Genomic DNA, 8,908 nt, shown 5'->3' with positions numbered 1-8,908 from the left:
TGCATCTGCCGCGCACCCACACTGGATAACTTCTGGGAGCCGGTTGCCGTACCGTCCCAAGGGGGGGGGAGGGGAGGGCCAAAGGTTGTGTGACCCCTCCCTCTTTTCCCGCTCTGCGGTGGCCACTACATTCTTCTCTGGTGTATTAAATAAAGAGCACCCCCGAACAGGGGCCTGTCGTCTTGGTTGCCAACGAAGTCGCATCGGGGTACTGGTGTTTTGCATGCGTCTGGCCGGAAGCCAGGGCATCGGAGGGACCAATTTCTCGCCCTCTCCTGCCCCTCCACCATCCCAACTTCCTGGACGTTCTTCCTGGCCATCTCTCCACCCATGCTAGTGAAGGCCAAGATTTCCTGGCTTAGGTCTCTTTAGGTGTTTTCTACCCCTTCAGGCACGTAGAGGTCTTGAACACATGAAGCTGCCTTCTACTGAATCAGGCCCTTGGTCCATCAAAGTCAGCATTGTTTACTCAGACCGGCAGCGGCTCTCCAGGGTCTTAGGCAGAGAGGTCTTTCACATCACCTGCTTGCCTAGTCTTTTAACTGGAGATGCCAGGGATTGAACCTGGGACTTTTTGCATGCCAAGTAGATGCTCTACCACTGAGCTACAGCCCCACTCCATTCCTAGAGTGGAGTCCGGCAAGGTTTGGGTTGGGGTGTTATGAGTCATGGTGTCCGAGGCTTGGTACAACTAGAATCTGTTTTGGATCCAAGGTGCCTGATTTTCTTTTTCTTTTTTTATGAAAAGAATTTCTTGGCTGTCTGGTCTCCCCCCCCCCCCCCCCGCTTTTCTCATGTATTGCAATAAATTTTTGTCCTTTCTAACCTGGGGGGTATTAGAAGACCCCCGGTCAAGTATTACCGTAAGATCTTTGCAGCCACTTGGGACGAGAGCCTTGGAAAGAAATGCATGGGATAGTTGCCCTTTTTTGGAGCTTACGCAACATAACTGCTGTCTCCTCTCTTTGGGGCCATTCTTGCGTCTCCACCTCTTTTCCGGCTTCCACGGGGTGGAGCTTCTGGTCAGGCTTCCATCTCCGAATGGAAGCAGAGCCAGGAGGGTGTGTGCGTACTTATACGCGAGCATAGGCTTCAGGAAAAGGGAGATTGGACCAGCACCAGCCCGCTCTCCCCATCGGTGGTTCTTTGACATGAGAGTTCCGGATCGGGCATCGTTCATGGCTGAAGAGATTCACCGCCCATGTTGACTGCGAACTCTATAAATTATTGTGACTGGTGTGCGAGCATTAAAAATACAAATCTACTCCAATGTTGCCTGCCCCTTTCTCAGGTGATGCAAAATGGTCTCCAAACCTGCCCGTAGAAGCTGATGGTAGATGCTTAAGGGGAGAGGTTCCCAGGTGGCCGTTGGCATCCCCTGATTGGTCCCTCGTCAGTGGAATCTCATTCACGTCGTTGAAGAAGAGTTGGTTTTTACATGCTGTCTTTCTCTTCCACTTAAGGGAGAATCAAACTAGCTTACAATCACCTTTCCTTTCTCTCCCCACAACAGACACCCTGAGAGGTAGGCGGAGCTCAGAGAGCTCTAAGAGAACTGTGACTAGCCCAAGGTCACCCAGCTGGCTTTGTATGTAGGAGTGGGGAAATAAATCCAGTTCACCAGATTAGCCTCCTCCTCTCATGTGGAGGAGTGGGGAATCAAACCTGGTTCTCCAGATCAGAGACCACCACTCCAACCCACCTCTCTTAACCACTACACCATGCTGGCTCTCTTGCTGTTGCCTGAATCTTCCCCCCCTCGAAAAGGATTTACTAGCGAACGTATGCCCTGCCCTTCTTTAAAATTCAAGGTGGATGACAAAAGAAATGTAAGCCATGTCTGCACGGCGAACTACCCCGTCTGCATAATAATGCAACATAATTATTTGGAACACCAAGCCCTTGCTGATACTAGCACAAGTTCAGCACCCACACTTTCCGGCCTTCAGTTAAACAGCTTACAACCCACGGCCTCGACTGGAGGCTTCTCTTGTGGATGCATCTTCCATAGGGCGCTGGGCCCAGATGGTGTGTGGTTTCACGCCTGGAGAGGTGGTCCAAGTTGGTGGGCACCGGGCCATGAAGGGTACTAAAGGTAAGCACCAGTGCTTTGAATGAGCCAGGAATGTATAGGTATACATGAATACATGAAGCTGCCTTATACTGAACCAGATCATTGGTCCATCAGTGTTATCTACAGCACAATGATACCGTTCAGATGTCCACACTTGCGACTCAGCGTGTGTGAGGTGTAAATAGGAGGCTTGGGAAAGTACTGCACCCCCAAAGGCTGGAGAATGCCTGGCATTGGGAATCATGGAAGGGGCCATAGAGGCCATCTAGTCCACCCCCTGCTCAATGCAGCATCAGCCTAGACTCTAGGCCCTAGAGCATCTCTGACAAGTTTTTGTCCAGCCGCTGCTTGATCACCACTCCCCTCGGCGTCTGATCCCACTGCTGAACAACGTTCACTGTAAACATTTTCCTACTATCCAGCCAGTACCTTTCCGCCTGCATATTTAAATCCATTATTGTGTGTCCTGTCCTCTGCTGCCAACAGGAACAGCTCCCTGCACTCCTCGAAGAGACAGCCCTTCAAATACTTCAAGAGAGCAATCATGTCCCCCCTCGACCTCCTCTTCTGCAGACGGAACATTCCCAGGTCCCTCAGCCTTTCCTCACAGGGCTTGGTCTCCGGGCCCCTGATCATCCTCGTCGCTCTCCTCTGCACCTGCTCCATGCTGTCCAGATCCTTTTTGAATTCTACACAGAGCCACTCCAGTTTCAGGAGTAAATGCACTTTGTGCTTCTCCCCAGTCCAATTTGTGCTTCTCCCCAGTCCAATGGACAGCTCCTTATTTCTTTTAGGGCAACTGTGTGCCAATGGGTGGTGCTGCCAGTGGGTGGCGCTGCTGCACCAAAGCCAGAGGTTCCCGAAAAGGCATAACTCTGGTTCCTTTTGGGGGATCTAATACATTGTAGAGGATGCTGTGGGGCTCTCCTTGCAAGCAAAGGAGAGGTCCCCCAGTCCCTTGATCACCTTCTTTCCCTCTGTGACTCAATATACCTTTGCCATGTCTGGGGTCCTTCCCTTATCAAATACTTCCAGAGTAGTACAAATCCTAGAATTTGTACAAGCAAAGATTTTTTGTTGGTGATTTTTAGAGGAAAGAAGGAATGGGGTGGAAATAAGCAGACCTTCTCACTACCCCTGGGTTGATTTGCGTGTCATTGTTCCATCTGTTGCCTGACACCAACTCCACATAAACATCTGCTGACAGGGAAAAGCATTTCCTGGATGATATAATGGTCCTGACCAGGCTAGCCTGATCTCAGCAGCTCTCGGAAGCTAAGCAGGGTCAGCTCTTCTTCGTACTTGGAGGGGAGACCACCAAGGAAGTCCAGGGTTGCTATGTGACACGCCCAGCTGATTTGTTCAAGTGGTGAGAAGTTCCAAAGGCAACGATACCAAATTTCAGATCCTTTGGAGCAGAGAACACGGGAGACTTAGAACTCAACTTCCATATTATTTTATTCAAAGCTATGCAAACCAAACATAAGGACCAGGCCGTGTGGGATGCTGGCGTTTTGTGACAGGAACTACGCATGTGTAATATGGCCCCCAAAACAGCTGCAGGGGAGATCTGGATGGGGGCTATGGCATTTTTTTTGGGGGGGGGAGCTTAATCCGTGCCCCCTGTACTGAATGAAACTGCAAAATGAAAAAGGAACACAGGGCTGTTTCAAGCCACCATAGAGAGAAAAAGAGATCTATACTATGCCTGTCTTTTCCCTGGCAGATAAAAAAGACAGGCACACTATAGGCCTGTCTTTTCCTTCTACCTTGGCTTCAAGCCACCCTGGCATCCTTTCTGATTTTGGAAATGGGTGTGAGAGGAACGAGCCCCTTCTTTAGTGCCAGAGCATCTGTCTGTTACATTTTTTCCTGCCCATCTTTCCTCCAAGCCAGTGTATACAATTCCCCCTGCCACATTTTTGCTTTCGCAACAAACCAGTAAGGTGGGATAGTTTGAGCACTAACAACTGGCCCAAAGTCACCCACGAAGTTTCAGGGCAGAGGAGGGATTCGAACCCCAACCTTTCTACTGCTATACCACACAGACTCCACATGGCTGTTCCCCCAACCCTCATTTTGCAGGGTTTTGTTAGCAACATACCCATGACACAGTTATTTATATCGAAGGAAAAATACAAATGATTATGTGTTAGCCAAAAACCTGTCATTCTGTAATATTATAAATGAGCTTCATCTTTCTAAAAACTTGTCTTGCTTAATGTTTCTTAAGAGACAAATTACACAAGCAAAAACAGCACATCTACTGCCTATTGTTGCCAACCTCCAGGTGCAGCCTGGAGATCTCCCAGAATTGCAACTGATCTCCATACTACAGGGGCCAATTCCTCTGAAGGAAATGGCTGCTTTGGAGGGTGGACTCTATGGCATCATACCTCGCCCTTCCCACGTTCCCCCTCAAAATCTCTAGGAATTTCCCTACCCAGAGATAGTATCTGAAGCCCCATATCAGATTCCACGGAGGAGAGAGGAGAGAGAGTCTGTGTTTCCAAGGTGCCTTCGCTTTCAGCCATTTTACAGCTCACTCTGCTTCTGACTGCAGGCTGCCCTCTCTTGTGTGTAGGGTTGCCACGAAGGGCTTTGTAGGTGATCGCCAAAACCTTAAACTGAACCCGGTAACTACAATGCCATAGAGTCCACCCTCCAAAGCAGCCATTTTCTCCAAGGGAACTGATCCCTGTCATCTGGAGGTCAGTAGTAATTCCAGGGGGATCTCCAGGCATCACCAGGAGATTGGCAACTACTCCCTGCACAGCATGTGAGGTTCTCCCCTCTTCTGCTTTACCCTCACAATGGCCCTGTGAGGTAGGCTACAAAGTGATTGACTGGACCAAAGTCATCCAGTGAGTTTCAGGGTGAGTAGGAATTTGAACCTGGATTTTCAATGCCTCATCCAACACTCTAACCACTACACAACATGGCCTCAACCTAAGCAGTCCTTTTCTCTACATGATGTATGAGATGGCCCTTAAGATTGGGGTTCATTGTCTGGATGAATGCAAAAGAGCAGGCACTTCGGGCTTCCTTCGGGGAAGGGGCCGGGGCTCAGTGGAAGAGCCTCGGCTTTGCATGCAGAAGGTCCCAGGTTCAATCCCCGGCATCTCCAGTTAAAAGGATCAGGTGATGCGAGAAACCACTCTCTGAGACCGTGAAGAACTGCTGCCAGTCAGAGTGGACAATACCTTCATGGACCAAGAGGCAGATTTCAGTATAAGGCAGCTTCATCTGTGTTCAGGTGTGTTCCTTCACATTCCATGCCAAGAACTTGCAACTTTTGGGGCTCAGCAGGGCATTGCTGTTGGCAAAGTCCCCCCCTGCCAGCTGACTGCTTCCCTGCCGCTCTGCAGCCGCCATGGCAAAGTGGCTTAATTAAGTTCTCTGGAGTGCTTCCAGAGCCGCATTCTTGAGCAGCCCTGGAACCCCATAAAAGTCACTATGCTCTAAAGGCAAGATTGGCCTGCCTCCAGCAGGGATATGGAAATATTGTGCGCAGGGATGAACTGGCCCTTTCACGCATGATCCTTAAATTGCATTGAAAGTGGACTGAAAGTGCTGTTTTCAGGATGTGTGAAAGGGCCCCATGTCCCCATTATTCAGTTGGTGACGGAGCCTGCTTCCATGACCTGAGCACCTCCACATTATGTGTTGTAAATACATGAAGCTGTCTTCAGACCCTTGGTCCATCAAGGTTAGTATTGTCTGCTCAGACTGGCAGTGGCTCTCCAGGGTCTCAGGCTGAGGTCTTTCACATCACCTATTCGCCTGGTCCCTTTTAACTGGAGATGCCAGGGATTGAACCTGGGACCTTCTGCATGACAAGCCAATGCTCTACAACTTAGCCACGGCCTCTCCCCTTCCCCCCTTGAGGGGCTGTGCCTCAATGGTAGCTCATTGGCTTGACATGCAAGGATCCCAGGTTCGATCTCCAGTAAGAGGAGCAGGTAGCAGGATTGACCTTCTGCATGCCAAGCAGATGCTCTCCCACTGAGCCATAGCCTCCTTCTCTAAGAGTAACAAAGGTATTTAAGTTGTCCTCTCTATGATCTTCTTAATGGAAACCCCAGAGCTAGTTGGGCAAACTTCCCCAGGGATAGAGTTCTAGAATGTGCCACCATACTTACTTCTTGACCCACCAGAGACTCAGAGAAAGAGCCCAAAGGTTGCCAAACTCCAGGTGGGGCCTGGAGTTCTCCTGGAATTACGACCAATTTGCAGAATACTGAGATCAGTTCTCCCTAGAGGAAACCACAGCTCCAGAGGGTGGACTCTATGGTCTTTTATGCATGGGCGCTTTGACTTACTTTCTCTGCTGGTCCGACTCGGATTTTCGTTGGGGTTATGCATGAGTTTTCCATCCCTTCGAGATGACCTTGCACCCAGCCCGCACAATGTCCAGGTCTTCCCAATTCTGTTTTAACATGATTCTTCATAGAATCATAGAGTTGGAAGGGGCCATAGAGGCCATCTAGTCCAACCCCCTGCTCAGTACTGGATCAGCTTAGAGCATCCCTGACAAGTGCTTGTCCAGCCTCTGCTTGAAGACTGCTGGTAAGGGGGAGCTCACCACCTCCCTGGGCAGCTGATTCCACTGTCGAACAACTCTTACTGTAAAAAAAAAATTGTCCTAATATCCAGACGATCTGGATGTCCCCTGAGATCAACCCAGCTCAAATTGTCCCTATTTCCATTCATAAGCCAAAGCCCAGGAGAGGAGAGCTGGGGGGAGGGTATGACGTTTTTCTCACAGTAAGCACTACAGCCAATTATAAAGCAGCGTTTTCAAGGGGTGGGGACTCAGACGCTTCCGGATTTCTGCTGGTGATTCTGCAGTACTCCAGAAACCCCAGGGCTTTCTCGAGGGCAAACAACATGCATAGTATTTTTAGGGCTTGGAACAGAAAAGTGTGGGTCAAGAGAGCCTTGAACCCCAGGTAAAACTCCTATACATAAAAGACATATGGCATCACATCCCCACCGAGCGCCTTTCCCTTCCCACACTTCCCAAACTCTGCCCTCCTCAGGCACTGCCCCAAAATCTCCATGCAATTCCAAATCTGGAGCTGGGAACACTAATTTGCACTCTGGGGCCCAGAGCTCCTGTCCAATGAACTGGTATCCCAGAAAAACCTCAAAGGATTTAATTGAGGGAGGGGGGCTCCTTCCTAAATTCCTTTGCCCTGCAGCTCCCCATGCTGCAGTATTAGACAGAGTGAAAACCAGCCCTTCCCTGCATGTGGGTGGAAGTAATCTTGGATGCGGAGCTGAAACGTAGGAGCCCTGTTCCATCATCCAAGACAAAAGCCGGCTGACTCAACTCCTCTGCACTATAATTAATGAAATCTGGTGACTTGCCTTGCAAAATGGCATTTTTTAAAAATTCAGATTAACCCTTGATGGAATGGAGCGAAAGGAGGAGGAGAAGGTTTTCTTTCCCAAAGTCGCGATGGGATCTTTGTGGCTGGGTAAGACGAAAGAGTCAGTGAGATCTCACGAAAACTGCCTTATAGCGGGCCATTTAGATCATCACCAGGGTCATCTAGTCCAACCCCCTGCACAATGCCAGAAATTCACAACTGCCTCCCCCCCACACACACACCCAGTGACCCCCTACTCCAGGCCCAGAAGATGAGGGAAAAAACCTTCCAGGATCCCTGGCCAATTGGGCCTGGAGGAAAATTGCTTCCTGACCCCAAAGAGGGGATCGACATTACCCTGGGCGAGGAGGAGGAGGAAGAGGAGGTGATTTTTATATGCCAACTTTCTCTACCACTGAAGGGAGACTCAAACCGGCTTACAATCACCTTCCCTTCCCCGCCCCACAACAGACCCCCTATGAGGTAGGTGGGTCTGAGACAGCTCTAACAGAGCTGTAACTTGCCCAAGGTCACCCAGCTGGCTTCGTGTGTAGGAGTGGGGAAACTAATCCAGTTCACCAGATTAGCCTCTGCCGCTCCTGTGGAGGAGTGGGGAATCAAACCCGGTTCTCCAGATCAGACTCCACCGCTCCAAAGGGCCATGAGAGCCAAACACTGACACAACCCTTCCTGCCCTCCCTCTCATGATCTGCCTAAGTTCACAGAATCAGCCTTCCTGACAGATGGCCATCTAGCCTCTGCTTAAAAACCTCCAAAGAAGGAGAGCCCACCACCTCCCAAAGAAGCCTGTTCCACTGAAGAACCGCTCTGTCAGGAAGTTCTTCCCAATGTTTAGCCATCTGTCCCCTTCGATTACTGTCTTCCGCCCGTGGGTGGAGACTTTTTTTTCCTTTTGGCATTCCCCCAATGATCCCTCTTTCCTTACCAATGTCTTTATGTTTTGACTCTGCTTTGTACATTTTTTTAACTCTTTTTTTTTTATTGTTCCAATGATGTCTGTATGGGAGGCGGGTTTGCTACTGTGGTTTTATCATGTATGTTTTAAATCAGTGGTTCCCAACCTTTTTTTGACCAGGGACCACTAGGACTTTTTTGTTCGGTGCAGGGACCCCAAGGTTCAAAATAAAAATTCTGAGAATTTGAAAATAAACTTTAATCATAACTGTTAGTTAAACATTAAACTTAGAATAATATTTGAATATATATTTTTATAATAGAGAACTTTTAATTGAAAATATTAATTTATCATGGGTTTATAACTTTGTTTCGTGGACCTTAATTTAGTTCTCGCGGACCCCTGGGGGTCCACGGATCCCTGGTTGGGAACCAGTGTTTTAAATGGTTAGCCGGGGCCCTTGTGAGACTAGAAAGGTGGGATACACATTTTGTAAATAAATAAATGAAGGTGGTATTTGGGCCTGTTCTCTAACCCCAGACC

This window comes from Euleptes europaea, chromosome 2 (assembly GCF_029931775.1).
Source record: "Euleptes europaea isolate rEulEur1 chromosome 2, rEulEur1.hap1, whole genome shotgun sequence".
Classification (NCBI taxonomy): domain Eukaryota; kingdom Metazoa; phylum Chordata; class Lepidosauria; order Squamata; family Sphaerodactylidae; genus Euleptes; species Euleptes europaea.
Note: the sequence above shows the minus strand (reverse complement) of the source record.